A 15,274-nucleotide genomic window follows, 5' to 3' on the forward strand; every position below is an offset into this window, starting at 1 on the left:
TGTACCAGCTAAAACTATAAACACGCTCAAGAAGGGTTTAGATGGACTCACGGAGGAGGAGGGAACGAGGGTGAGGGGTAGGTTTTGTCCTAACCCCTGTGGATTTCTGGTTCCTGTTAGCAATACAATGTTTGTTGCGCAGAACAAGGCGGTTCCACTGACAGCATAGCTGATGTTCTCATGTGAGGAGATAAAAAAGGAAGGAAAACAAACCAAGAAAGAAAGAAACGAGGGTATATGATAGTTTCCTGCTGTGACATTTAACTTCTATGACCAGGGGAAAAAAAGGTGTACTGTAGGAAATTAAGAAGTAAAAGAGGAAACATAATCTCTGATTCCAGATGAACTATCTTAACATTTTGCTATATTTCCATCTGTGTGTATGTTTTTTAAAAAATAAAAACTATGTACTGTATGTATCCTGCATTTTTTTTTTCATTTAACATATAGAAAAATCACATTACTTAACAGACTTATTGTATGCCTTAGGGATTTCTACTACTTATTTATTTAATGATTAATTTACTTAATCATTGAATTCTTTTATCATTCACCTCTTGTTGAATGTTGTTTTTCTTTTCCTAATTTTTTTACTGTATAAATAATGCTGGGATAGACATGCCTGGGGACTTCTTTTCGGAAAAAACAATAAATCTCAAAGTCTCGGAGTGCACCATTTCATGTTTCTCTTACATAGACAAAGGGCAGGTGAGGGACAGCCTGGTGAGGACTCCTCCCCAGCGAGCCCTGCATCTTGCTACAATAGAATTTTAAAGGCTCAGGCCAGGAAGGTCTTCCCCAGGAAGACCCTGTTACAGGGTCTCAGTATAGGGTCTCAGAAAGTGAAAGTGCAAGTTGCTTAGTCGTGTCTGACTCTTTTGAGACCCCATGGACAGTAGCCTCCGTCCATGGAATTCTCCAGGCAAGGATACTGGAGTGGGTAGCCATTCCCTCCCTTCTCTAGGGGATCTTCCTGACGCAGGGATCAAACCCAGATCCCCCACAGTGCAGGCAGATCTTTCACCGTCTGAGCCATGAAGACTCCTGCACTGGTCCCTGCAAAACGCAGCACTCTGAGACAGACTCAGAGCCACAATAAGGACCTAATGTGTAACACAGGGAACTCTACTCAATACTCTGTAATGTCCTGTACGAGAAAAGAATCTAAAAGAGAGTGGATAAATGTACACGTATATCACTTTGCTGTACACTTGAAACAAAAACAACATTGTAAATCAATTATACCCCTGTAAAAATTAAAAAATAAAAATAAAACTATATATAATTTTTTTTTTTTTTTAAAGAGAGAGACTCACAGTCACTGGGCTGCAGCTCCCCAGGACGTGGCCCTTATTAGAAATGCAAATCTCAGCTGACAAACCGCCAACACCCAGCTCATCAGCCCCAGCCCCACCCCCACTGCCTGCCCCAGTCGGGTGGCCTCTGCCTTCCATTTTTACCTGAATAAGCCGAAAGGGAGCTGGCTGGGCTGTGGATGAGTCATCGGAGAAGGAAAGGGTCTGCCTGAAATGGAATCGTCTCCTCGGGGTTTTAATTTTACCCAATGAGAGGAAGTCCGTTTCTTTTTTCCCAGCCTTAACTCTACTAAAAGCCATTAAGCACTGCCAGGGATTGGAGACATTTATCTGTTGGCGAACGTGAATGCTGCGTTTTGTACCTCCAGCGGGGAGGGAAATCAAGCTGTTTACTTGGTGGCCACCCCCAACGGACCAAAACGAAGCTCTAACTTGACGGTATGTCTGAAATGCATTTTTAAATCTCAAATTCTCTGGCCTCCATTCCCACCTGTAAAAACACTAGGAATCTGCAAAATTAATTTAGCTGAATTACACTCTGACCCTGAAGCTGGGAAAGATTGAGGCCAGGAGGAGAAGGGGACGACAGAGGAGGAGATGGTTGTATGGCATCATCGACTCAATGGACATGAGTTTGAGCAAACTCTGGGAGACAGTGAAGGACAGGGAAGCCTGGCGTGCTGCAGTCCATGAGGTCGCAGAGAGTCGGACACGACTGAAAGACTGAACAGCAACACCACCACCACCCTGACCGGCACTGACCACCAAACGCAAATGGGGTGACCAGTAGGTGACCTCACTGAACCAGTTCTTGTTTTGGAAAGGATCGTGGACCACTGAATGCTGCCAGGTTTGCAGTCAGGCTAGTTTATACAATAACCAAGATCAAGGAGAGGTCTGGTGCTGGTTGCCCAGGTGGGCTTCCTTTGGATGTTCAGTCATAAGCAAAGCTTCACAGGACAAAGTCCCTTTAGGCAGGGCGGGCTGCCCCCCAGTGTGTCTCAATGACATAGTGATTATCTTGATTTAAAGTTACTTGAGAAACACTTGGTAGCAAAAAAAAAAAACGAACGATATTAAAAAAAACTGGCTCTGGGGACTTTCCTGGTGTCCAGTGGTCAAGACTCCATGGTCCCCATGCATGGGGCCCGGGTTTGATCCCTGATCAGCGAACTAGATCCCACTTGCTGCAACTAAAGAGTTCCCAAGGCGCAGCTAAAGACCCCACCTGCTGCAATGAAGATGGAAGATCCTGAGTGCCACACCTAAGGCCCGGTACAGCGAAATAAATATTTGAAAAACACCCACTCTGACTCTGTCTCTCCCCTTGAAAGTGAGACATAAACGTCCCACGTGAAGTGACCCTTCCTATACCAGAAGGATAGAGAGCATCCTTCTCATGGGGTTAGGAAATTCAAGGCTAAGAAAGTTATAGAAACAAACTGTTACTTCTCCGTTAGTCCACTACACCAAGCACAAGCCCCTTTGTTTCGTGTTATCTTCACGAAGAATTGTTTCTTTGTCAAAAAATGATGTACAAACAGCCTGCGTTGGTCATTTGAGAGAAGGTGCCCCATTTCTATGGAAGTCCCATGTTTATGGAGAAAACTGGTTTTTTTCTCACATTAATCCATCATGTGTCATTTCAATGATTAGGCCAGACCAAAAAAAACCCACGGTAGGAGGTAAATTTCCCCCAATCCTGGTGGCTCAGCTAGTAAAGAATATGCCTGCAATGTGGGAGACCTGGGTTTGATCCCTGGGTTGGGAAGGTCCGCTACAGAAGGGAAAGGCTATCTACTCTAGTATTTTGGCCTGGAGAATTCTATACAGTCCATGGGGTTGAAAAGAGTCGGACACGACTGAGCGACTTTCACTTTCACTTCAACCACCTCAACAGGGCAAGTTCAGATTCTCCATCTAGAACGACAAGCCCACTTTCTCATCAATACCCTTTGTAATCAGTCCGTGCCATTCCTTCTTCCATCGATACTTCAAAATGCCCCTCCAAACGTAACTTTTTATAAGAATAAACCCATCAGACTGAATTCCATCTGTGGTGTCATTCATTCTATATCCTTTCGGCACTTTTTTTTTTAAGTATTTATTTTTATTTATGTATTTGGCTGCACTTGGTCTTCGTTGTGGCGTGTGGGGTCTTAGTTGCGGCATGCAAACTCTTAGCTGTGGCAAGTGGGATCCAGTTCCCCAACCAGGGGTTGCACTGGGCCCCCTGCATTGGGAGCACTGAGTCTTAGCCACTGGACCACCAGGGAAGTCTCCTTTCGGTACCCTTAATATTTAGACATCTCAACTGCTGATGCTGTTGCTTTGCGATTATTGTCACGTGACTTCACTTGTACATTTGGTCTCATCCCTGAGTTCCTTAGCAGGTGAAGGTGGAGCCAGTCTTTTATGTTCAGTCCTTGCTATACTGAAAGCTTGTGTCCCCCACCAAAATTTATATGTTAAATCCTAATGCCCAAGGTGATAGTATTAGGAGGTGGGGCCTTAGGGAGGTGATTAGGTCACAAGGATGGGGCCCTTATGAAGAGGATTAGTACCTTTACAACACAGACCCCAAAGGGCTCCCTTGCCTCTTTCTCCATGTGAGGCCACCATGAGAAGACAGCCGTCTGTGAACTAGAAAGTGGGCTCTCACCAGATACTGAATCTGACAGCCCCTTGATCTTGCACTTGAAGGCTCCAAAACTGTGGGAAATAAGCTTCTGTTGTTCATGAGCCATAAACCCAAAATACATATACCCAGTCTATGGTATTTTATCACAGAAGCCTGAAGGGACTACGTTCCAACAGTGCCTAAGTAGAGACACTTGCTCTGCTCCTGGAATCCTGGAATAAGATGGGAGGGCTCTCATGTTCCTTTTTTTCTTATTTTCCAATTTGTATGCATGGATTTATGTGCATATCCTTCTAAAGGGAATAGAAGCTCATTAAATAAATTTTGAAAAGTGTAACTCTAACCACTCTAATCACTGCTGTAACTTCTCAAAGTTCTGTAATGACAGCAAAGGTCATAGGCCTTGCTTACATGCACATCTTGCAGAGTCAAAACAAATGATTTTGTATTTGAAGATTTGGAGCTAAAAATTTCATAAGATGCTCTCGGTAGTGTGGCATAGTGGTGATTGAGAGGATGCACCGCCCCCCCGCCCCCCCAATCTGGGTTGAATCCTGGCTCAGCCACTTATCAGTTGTGTGGCTCTGGGGGAGTTACTTAACCTCTCTGACTTTGGGTACATCCAGATTCTTTAAAGGATTTCCCTGGTGGCTTAGAAGGTAAAGCGTCTGTACAATGTGAGAGACTTGTGTTCGATCCCTGGGTTGGGAAGATTCCCTGGAGAAGGAAATGGCAACCCACTCCAGTACTCTTGCCTTGAAAATCCCATGGACAGAGGAGCTTGGTGCAGGCTACTATCCGTGGGGTCGCAAAGAGTCGGGCACCACTGAGCTTCTTTTAAAAATGTTCTACTACCCACACACTTTATATATTGCTTGCTTTACCCAATGTTCCATCCAAGTATCTACCCTTATTATTACACAGTCCTCACACCCAACATTGAAATAGTTGTGTAATACTCTACTCATTCACTGGTGAACAGTTAAGTCAATGTTTTCTAACTTTTTTCTGAAATGCAGTGTTTCAACGATGGTTTAAAAAAAGATCAACACCCTCAATTTGTAGGATGAGTGATGGCAGATACCAATCTGCCGTCTCCTGGGTGCTTTCGTGTAGAATATAAGCCAACCCACAAGGCCCTGGTAGAGCCCAAACCCATAGTACTTGGTTTATATTTCCAATGAGAATAACCTGGAGTTAGTCATCCAGGGACCCTATCACACATACCATCCATGAATCCCAGGAAGAGGTGGCGGAAATATCTGAGATGAAACAGACCACGCAGCCCCTCAGGGCAGCCCCCTCCCCGCCATGCCGGCGTCCGCCTCGCCCCACGTGCACTGGGCCTGCCTTCACGCTCGTCTCCCTCCCACACACCCGCACGTTCTCTCTACAGCCAGGCAGAGCAGCTTGTCGCCGGGGATGTTTCTCCTGAGGTTCCACGGATGGACACCAGGGGACACGCAGCGGCCGTGGCTTTGCCTGTCCTCCCGGGTTTTGTTTGGCTTCTCTTTTTGCACAAAATGACCCTGGCTGAGCTGGTTAAAGGATGCACTGTCCCTTACACCCTCCTGAGAGGGTGTGTGTCTTCCTCCTCCTACACACACACACACACACACACACACACACACACACCCCAGGTAATCTCCCTCTCCCTTCACACACACACACACACACACACACACACACCCCCAGGTAATCTCTCTCTCCCTTACAGCCACTCCTGAGAGGGTGTGTGTGTGTGTGTGTGTGTGTATCTTCCTTCTACACACACAAAATATATGTATAGGTATTCTCTCTCTCTCTCTGGCTTCCTTCCTCCTGAGCCCCAGGTCTGCGTTTCTGCCCTGAGGTCAGAGCCGCCCTCCCCACAGACAGACCTGGGCCTGGTTCTCTGAGGTCCCTTAGTTCCCTGCCGGTTGCACCTCACTCTACTCTCTGGATGGGAACCTTCTGGCTGCCCCTAGCGCCCTCCTGTGTTCCAGCTCTTTTCTTCCTCATCTTGTCTCTGTTCCTAATACGTTCCAGGGGCCTGCTGCTACCATTTCTTGATCATTGACTTATGGAGTCTCTTTTTTTTCCCCCTAAAGATTCTGGTTCTGAAATCAGAGCTGGATCACCCTGGGCCTCAGTTTTCTCATCTGTAAAACAGGGATATGTCCGTACTGACCTGCTTCCCAGAGCTGTGTGAGGATTAAAGGAGACAAAACAGGGCTCCAAGAAAGCACATGTTACCAATTATTACCTTATCATTATCATCATTAATTAAAATAACAGAGTAACAACCCTCTGTTATTCTAAAAAGCCAGAGATTCTACCACAGCTTGCCATTCCTAAATTCCTCCATCTCAACCTTCCTAATCTGCCCCTAGGAATCCTTTCCAACCCCACACCCTGATCTCCTGGTTATCTTTTCTTTTTGGTTTCTTTTTTGGACTTGAAAAAAATAACAAATCTGGATGAACAGTCAGGAGATCTGAATTCTTTCTAGTGAAAATGGCTGGTGACCCTGGGCAAGTCATAGTCTCTTTGGGTTCCATCTCTTTCACTTGCAAAAAAGGAGGTTGGACTGTGGTGTTGGAGAAGACTCTTGAGAGTCCCTTGGACTTCAAGGAGATCCAACCAGTCCATCCTAAAGGAGATCAGTCCTGGGTGTTCATTGGAAGGACTGATGTTGAAGCTGAAACTCCAATATTTTGGCCACCTGATGTGAAGAGCTGGCTCATTTGAAAAGACCCCAATGCTGGGAAAGATTGAGGGTGGGAGAAGAAGGGGACAACAGAGGATGAGATGGTTGGATGGCATCACTGACTCAATGGACGAGTTTGGGTGAACTCCAGGAGTTGGTGATGGACAGGGAGGACTGGTGTGCTGTGGTTCATGGGGTTGCAAAGAGTTGGACATGACTGAGCGATTGAACTGAACTAGACCAAAATAGGATTTTCCCAAGCATGTTCTGGGCTTCCCTGGTGGCTCAGATGGTAAAGAATCTGCCTGCAAAGCAGGAGGTCTGGGTTCAATTCCTGAGTCAGGAAGAGTCTGCCAGAGAAGGAAATGGCAACCCACTCCAGTATTCTTGCCTGGGAAACCCCATGGACAGAAGGGCCTGGTGGGCTACAGTCCATGGGGCTGTAAAGAGTCAGACACAACTGAGTGACTAACACTTTTCCAAACATGTTCTGGAAGCTTCCAACACACTTGAGCCTTCCAATCCACCCCTGCTCCCCTACCTTGACCTCTCTTGGCTCAGAGAAGGGCCGTAAGTGACCAACCGAGCACCCAGCTCCACCTCACTTAGCTCACTGTCAGATCTGGATACTGTCTACACTGCCTGGAGCCTCAGCAGATGGTTGCAGGGCAGATCCAGCCCCTCTCATAAAAAGAGATTTTGAATGGGCGTAAATCTCAGCTCTCTCTGTAAGCAAGGAAAATGAACTGCCAGCTCTGCTGAAAAACTAGGACAAGGTTCTCTTTAGCAAGTCTCCAGGTACTGTTCAGGCAATCACTGGGTATCACGAGCCCTAAAATATGCCCCCGCCTGGTACAATGTCTCCTGATTAAGCTGGCTGCCAGGCCCTGGGTATTTCAGCCAGGGATGGTGAATTCTAAAACCACACAATTACTAGTAGTTTGGAAAAAACCTTTAGAAACACCATGCCAATCATTTAATTCATTTTCCAAGTCCTTTTTTAATGCAAAATATGCTAATATGTTGTTGGAGTGTCCAGCCGGGAAACCTGCTAGAAACTGGGGCCTCTCTTGCTTGGAGGTTAAGCGGAGGGCTGGTGGGAATGGAGTACATTTAGAAGAATGGCCCATTTTCCCTCCGGGGAAGAAAAGCGGCTGATGCCACTGGGCTCAAGTGTTTCTTTGTGCTCCCTTCAGCCGCAGAAGGTGTGATCACTCTCACAGCCACAGATTTGGGGCATAATGGGCTGCTTTTCTGCCCAAAGCCCAAGTCCTGCCCCTGGTAAGTAAGACGTGTCCTTGAGAAGTCTACTGGCTCCTGGGGAGCAGGAGACAATGAAGGAGGAAATAAAGAAGGGATGAGAGAGAAATTTATGGCTTGAAGGAATAAATTAATTGAGGCCCGGAGGGGCTGCTGCAGCCTTTGAAAAATGACAGAAGCCAGCAAGACTCCATTTCTCTCACTTTTAAAAGGGAGGAGGATCAATCACAGACCAGCGTCTCTATTCTTAGAGGTTTTAGGTGAATCAGCCTGTTTACCAAACATTACACCTATTTTGCCAAAATCCATGGGCTTCTATGTATCTTCTTTTTCATAGCTGATTCCACAATATCATTACAAGTTGCTGTTGTTGCTTATTTAGTGAGTACATACTGCTGCTGCTGCTGCTGCTAAGCCATGTCAGTTGTGTCCGACTCTGTGCGACCCCAGAGACGGCAGCCCACCAGGCTCCCGCATCCCTGGGATTCTCCAGGCAAGAACACTGGAGTGGGTTGCCATTTCCTTCTCCAATGCATGAAAGTGAAAAGTGAAAGTGAAGTCGCTCAGTCGTGTCTGACTCTTCACGACCCCATGGACTTCAGTCTTCCAGGCTCCGTCCATGGAATTCTCCAGGCAAGAATACTGGAGTGGGGTGCCATTGCCTTTTCCGAAGAGTACATTCTACTGGGCCCTATCTCTGTATATCCAGTGCTGTGTTGGTTTTGGGCTTCTCCGATGGCTCAGCGGATAAAGAGGAGCAATGCAGGAGACACAGGAGACTCAGGTTCGATCCCTGGGTTGGGGAGATCCCCTGGAGGAGGAAATGGCAACCCATTCCAGTATTCTTGCCTGGAGAATCCCATGGACACAGGAGCCTGGCGGGCTACAGTGAGGGTGGGGATGGCACTCAGGAGTATAACATGGGGATCTAGCCCTTTATAGCCAGTGTTAACTGAGCCTCTGCTGTCTTCCAGGGACAGAGCCTTGACTGCAGTGAGAAAAACACACATCCAGACCCAAAGGAAGTGAGGCCGACATGGCAGCATCTCCCCTGACAGGGAAAGTCGAATGCAGTCTATCGAGGCTCCGGCCCACAGCTTGCAAACAGGTGGTTGGGACTGGATTTGGCCCTTAGATATATTTTCTTTGACTTTAAACAATGCTTTAAATATTTTGGGAGTATCTCATAAAAATCAAGATTTCCAGGTCTTCTTGAAAAATTCAAAAGGGGCTCCCCACCTCACTGAATCCATATCCTTGCATGGGAACACTCAGTGGGATCTCAGCGGCAAGTGTCCCTTTTAGACTGGGCATGGATGCTCTACTTTGCCAGTCACCACCACTCGTTATTACTCACCCCTGGCTAGCCTCCTGCATTCTGCTCGCCTGCCTGGCCTCTGTATGCATTTGGGTTTGCAAGCCTGACTTAAGCCACGCCCCTTACTTGCAAATGAGGACTCTGAAGCCCAGAGAGATTAAGACAGGAGACTTACAGGTCTCTGTTGGACACCTGGGTCTGTGCTGTTTTTACTATGTCACACTGTGTGCCATCAGGGGCAACCTAGGGGTTGTTTTTAGTCATTAAATCATGTCTGACTCTTTGTGACGCAATGGGGTATAGCCCATCAGGCTCCTCTGTCCATGGGATTTCCCAGGCAAGAATATTGCAGTAGGTTGTCATTTCCTTCTCCAGGGGATCTTCCTGACTCAAGGATCGAATCCGTGTCTCCTGAATCTTCTGCATTGGTGGGCAGATTCCTTACGGCAGAGCCACCAGGGAAGCCCAACCTGGGGGTATATGATGCACTGAATAAATGAGGACCATCACAACTACTTTGAGGAGCAAATGAATGAATGATGGACCAGCCCAAACCATAGAAGCAGGCGTGCAGGCTCCATGGTGGACAGCGGGCTAAGGAGGCTTCGCAACGTGCGTGGAATAAGAGCAGGCCTGGGAGAGCTCAGAAAAATAGTTAAGGGTTCCTGGCTGACTTGAGGGCCTGGAACCCCATTTATTTAGTTTTTGTGGCTTATTAAATTGTGTTTTTATTGTAAAATAGGACATAGAAAAGCGTATAACATACAAATTATTTTAAACTGTTTGTGATGATTTTTTTTCCCCCTTTGGTTCTGTTTTCTCTCAAAAAGCCATCAAAGTTGCTTCAAAATCAGGGTTTTCTGTGCTTTTCAACCTGCACTCCCTGCAGAGTAAGAAACCAGCCTACTTCTTCTAGGCTGATATGGTGTAGCTGAAATACTAGGGGGTGAGCAGGGAGACCTGGGGTTCAATCCCCACTTGGGTGCATGGGGAAGGCGGTTTGCCCTCTCTGACTGCAGATGGGGAGACAGGACCAGATCTTCACGAGGTGCCACTGTTCGAATGCTCTAGGATTCTGTGAGGTCAGGAGTGCTGGGGAGAGCGGAAGGCATCTGCTAGGAGGTCCGGGAAAGGCAGCTCAGTGATCCAATCACTTTGTAGCTCAGGCCAGAACCAGAACTGTCATCACGGCTACATCAGAACCTCAAACCAGGTGCCAGAATCTGTCCTAAGTCCCTCCAGGTGACAAGATGTTGGTGAAAAGGGAACTTAGAGGTCATGGGCTCCGGGCCAGCTGAGTATGAGTAGTTTGGATGAGGGATGTGACCTGCCCAACGTCTGACTCCGAGTATTAAACACAGCACCCCAGAGGCCTTTCCTGCCCCCTTTATTCCAAGCAAAGGCCAGAGGCCTGGAGATATAAATAGGAAGGTTTCTTGGGCCAGGCCTTTCATTCATGAAAGGGCACACACTTCAACTTTTCACAGTCCCTCTAAGACACGTATGCGGCAATCTGAATTTGAGCTTCTAACACCCATAGAATGGGCACTAGTGATAAAGAACTCACCTGCCAATGCAGGAGAAGTAAGAGACACTGGTTCGATCCCTGGGTCGGGAAGAGCCCCTGGAGGAAGGCACAGGAACCCACTCCAGTATTCTCGCGCATATTCTTGCCTGGAGAATGTCATGAACAGAGGAGCCTGTCGGGCCACAGTCCATAGGGTTGCAAAAAGTCGGACACAACTGAAGCATGCACACCCAAAGAATACCCTGAATGAATGTATTTTAGATATAAACCTGCTGTAAGCTTGCAAGACAATTCTATTGCATTGTATTTTAGATGTCAAAAGAGTTAATTTACTAGTTTAATTATTTTACAGATCTACAATGTCTATAATCAGCTTGCATTTTTTTTTTCATATTTTAGTATGTGAAGAGTCTAAAAATGTGGATGTTGCCTGGGTCTCTCTCGATCTTGGTGAGCACTGATCCCATGGCAGAACTTGAACACTAGAACCTGGCGGGGGCGGGGAGGTGGCGCCTTCATCACTGAATGGAAATGGGGATGGGGAAAATGCAGTAAAATGAATAAGGACCACTTCTGTCTCAGCCAAGGAGACCCACACTCCCTGTGAGCTTTCTCAGTGTCAGGAATGTGCCAAAGCTGGGCACAGAAATGGCCAGGCCCTGCCTGTGAGGTAGTCATGGCTTAGCCAGGCAGGCAGACACTGAAGCAGCTATACAGTGATGTGACAAAAACTATGAGAGATGCTATGACCTAATCCTCAGTACCTGTGAATATGTCACCTGACACAGCAAAGCGTCTTTGCAGATGTGATTAAGTTAAGGAAGTTGCCATGGAGAGATTATCCTGGCTTATCTGAATGGGCCCAATATAATCACAAAGGACCTTAGAAGTAAAAGAGGGAGACCTTTCCCCGACCTCCTCGCAGATGCCTTCCGCTCTCCCCAGCACTCCTGGCCTCACAGAATCCTAGCGCATTCGAACAGTGGCACCTCGTGAAGATCTGGTCCTGTCTTCCATTTCCATCCCCTGGTTGGCCCAGTGGTTAAAACGTGGGTTTGATCCCTGGTGAGGGAACTAAGATCCCACATGCTGCAGATCAACTAAGCCTGAGCACCACAGTCAGAGAGTCCACATGCTGCAACGAAAGATTCGCATGATCCAGTGAGGACCCTGAGTGCCACAACTAAGACTGAGTGCAGCCAAATAATTAGTTCTTTTTAAAAAGTGAAAGAGGAAGGAGGGTCAGGGTCAGGGCAATTCAGCTTGAGAAAGACTCAACCGGCCACTGCTGGCTTTGAAGATGGAGGAACGGGCCATGAGCCAAGCAATACAGGCAGCTTTAGAGTCTGCAAAAGACAAGGACTTGGACCGATTTCAGACCTTTGACCTCTAGAACTGTCAGATAACAAGAGTGTATGTTCTTTAAGCCCCCATGTTTGTGGTAGTTTGTCACAGCAGCCCTGGAAGACTAACGCAGGAGGACAGCGCAGTAAGACTTGGGGGACCAGTCTTGAATTGGAACCACCTGCCCTCTTGGAACCTCTGTTTCTTCCTCCAAAACACAGGGGCCCTGGGCAGACAGTGTCCATGGTCACTTGGTGTTTTGATGGATAAAGGGAGCCGCCACCGTACCAGATGGCCAGCAACTGGCTGTGAGGGTTGACAGGAAATAGCAGGTCCTGGAGCGTGTTTGGTGGAATTGAAGTCCTATGGGCTGTGGATGAGGGTGAGTCAGAAAAGGGGGCTATTCGTGTGGGAAATCACCCCGAGCACTTCCCAGGCACGGCTCTAGGCATGGGGGACTCCATGGTGAACCAGGACAGGCAAGGTCCCTGTCCTCACAGGCTCAGAGCAGAGGAGTGAGTGAACTAGTAGACAAGCCAGTTTCCCTTGGTCATCAGACCACAAAGGGAGTGAGGCCTGGGGATGAGATGGCGTGGGACCAGGAAGCTGGCTACTCTCAGCAGGGCTGGCCTCCCAGGGCCCAGTGTGACTTGGTCCTAGGTGATGACATGAGCTGGGCAATTAAAGAAAAGGGGGAAGAAGTAGGAAAAAATACCGAGCTGGGACTTTCTTGGTGGTCCAGTGGCTAAGACTCCATGCTCCTAACACAGAGGGCCCAGGTTCAATTCCTGGTCGGGGAACCAGATTCCACATGTCGCAACTAAGGGATTTCACATGCTGCAACTAAGAAAAGGATCCTGTACGCTGCAGCTAAAAGAGATCTTGCATGCCACAACGATTCCCATGCAAAGATCCCACGTGCCGGCGCAGCCAAATAAATAAAAATAAATATTAAAAAAAATACTGAGCTAACCAGAGTTAAACAGAATTCTACATGAAGGAGCCCTGAGGGTTTGAATACATTAATTGGTCCATGTGTGCACTTGACACATTCTCTTATTGAACCAGGCAGTGTTCTGGGCACGAGGGACGCAGGCCTGAACAAAAACAGGCAAGCAAGAACGGGGAGAGCATTGCTTAGTGCGGGCGAAGACAGACTGCACAAAAGTAAACAGACAAGTGCAAAATCAGGATGGAAAAGGACTCTGAGCAGGTAAGGGGGTGGAGGTCTGGAAAGACCCCTCGGAGGTGATGCTCTGTGAGCCGAGTCCTCACGTGCAGGAGGAATCCATGTGCAGCATTTCCCAAACTAACATGAGAACGGAACCGTGTGTCACAGGGCGTCTTGCACGACTCCTGCTCCTCAGATGGGCTTTGAGAAATGCTGGCACAGAGAAAGCTGGAGGGCGACGCTGGCTCCCGCACAGGCTCCCAGGACTGAGGTGGGCACGTCATGGAAACAAAAGAGGACACGTCACCTAGAAGTCCCCCCTCTGAAGGCGCATCAGAAAATGGGAGTGACTTGGGGGTCTCCGCTGCACTTCTGGGTTTGGCAATTCTTGCACTCTCTCCTGGGTGGCCCTAGGTCCCCTTTAGTGCCGCTGGACTAGAGACTAATTGAGAGCCCAAGATTAGACAACACGGCCTCTGAAGGCATGAGCAGGTGCTGTTTTTCACACGTCCCAGAAAGCAGAGAATGGTGATCCTTTTCCTAGGATGTTGCGTCCTAAAGAACATGTATTTGTTTTTACAGTGTGTCTGGGTGATGACGAGCAATGTGCCCATTTCCAGGGATCTTTACCCAAGTCCTCCTTCAGTCCTGATAAAGGAATACATTCTACACCCCAGGACCAGAAATAAGATCCGAGGTCCAAGCAGGGCACATCCTAGCCTCATGGAAAGTTCCTGTCCAGAGGGAGAGATTAACACTGTCTGTCTGCAAAAGAGCTGCAGGGAGTTGCCCTGAGAGCGAATGCAGCGTCCCCGTGATGTCCTTTCCTGTCTGGAGCAGGCAGGCATCTGGACTTTCTCAGAGCTCACATCAGACGCGGTGCATTATGCATTCAAGTCCTGCAGGCAGGAAGCTCCCAGCAGCCGCCATCCTGCCCCGGCTCTGTTCCTGATAAGCTGGGCTCCGGGTCTGCCAGAGGGCTGCTCTGAGAGGCCGCAGCACATGGCCTGACCTGGCAGGTGGAGACGCCACTCACCGTGGAGTTCCCTCGGCGACAGGTCAACACAGAGACAGATGGGAGCAGCCCACCCACGAGAGCTGCTGTCTTTTCCCAGCCTCTGCTTCCCTGAAGCTGTAAGACGGGCAAAGGACCAGGCCTGAGTCTAGTTCCTCTGTGTGGATGCCCTCCTTGCTCCTCGTCACCCAGTCGCCCATCATCTTTTTCATCTCAGCTCAGTGTAAACTTCCTCTGGGAAGCTGTCTAGATTGGATGATGCCGCCCTTTGGGGTTCTTACAGCACGTCCTGCCTCTTTGATGAGTACCTGTGATGGCTTCAAATCCCAGGTCTGGCAATGACTGTGCCTTGAACAAATCCCGTCACCTCCCGGGGCCTCAGTTACTGAAGAAAGGGTGTTGATAAGTTGCTCTCTGTGGTCCTTCCCAGTCCGAGGACCCTGGGATTTCCCTTCTCAAAACAAGAGCCATGAGCACAGGATGTACCCAGGCAGAGGTCTTGGCTTTGGGGCATGATCTTGAAAAAATCCCTTTCCCTCTCTTCCATTTACTCAGCACTAAAATGATCGAGCGAGCTGCAATGCTGGTTTCCAAACTTTTTAAGGCATGAAGTCCATTTTTTAAAAAATGTAATCTGATAACCTAAAACAGGTAAAAGTGGAGCTGCTCGGCTTAAAATAGGAGTGAGGGTCTGGGAGGCTCTTTCTGTTTTGGCCTCTGGGGCAGCTCCCCCAACAGAGCTGCTGAAGCACAGCTTCAAAACCACTCCCTTAGATGGTCACTCCAAATCCAGCCCAGTCAAGTTCCGATGTCCACCCACACCCAGAGGACGTCTTACTCAGGGCTTGTATTCTGTGAGGTCGGAGATCCTTTGAGAAGCATCCAAAAGATAACAAAAGTTCACCTGCTCCTCCTTAATTTTGTGGTTTTCACATGCTTAATTTCAAACATCACTCCATAGAGCACAAGAAATGAGGATTATAAAAGCAAGG

At 48.0% G+C, this 15,274-nt stretch overlaps 1 protein-coding gene across 1 annotated transcript in view; it reads right to left on the reverse strand.

The window, feature by feature from the left end:
- ZHX2 (zinc fingers and homeoboxes 2) overlaps positions 1-15,274 on the reverse strand; it is a 179,944-nt gene that overhangs the window by 125,209 nt on the left and 39,461 nt on the right. The window lies entirely within an intron of this gene.

The sequence above is a fragment of the Bos indicus x Bos taurus genome, chromosome 14 (genome assembly GCF_003369695.1).
Source record: "Bos indicus x Bos taurus breed Angus x Brahman F1 hybrid chromosome 14, Bos_hybrid_MaternalHap_v2.0, whole genome shotgun sequence".
NCBI classification, from domain to species: Eukaryota; Metazoa; Chordata; class Mammalia; order Artiodactyla; family Bovidae; genus Bos; species Bos indicus x Bos taurus.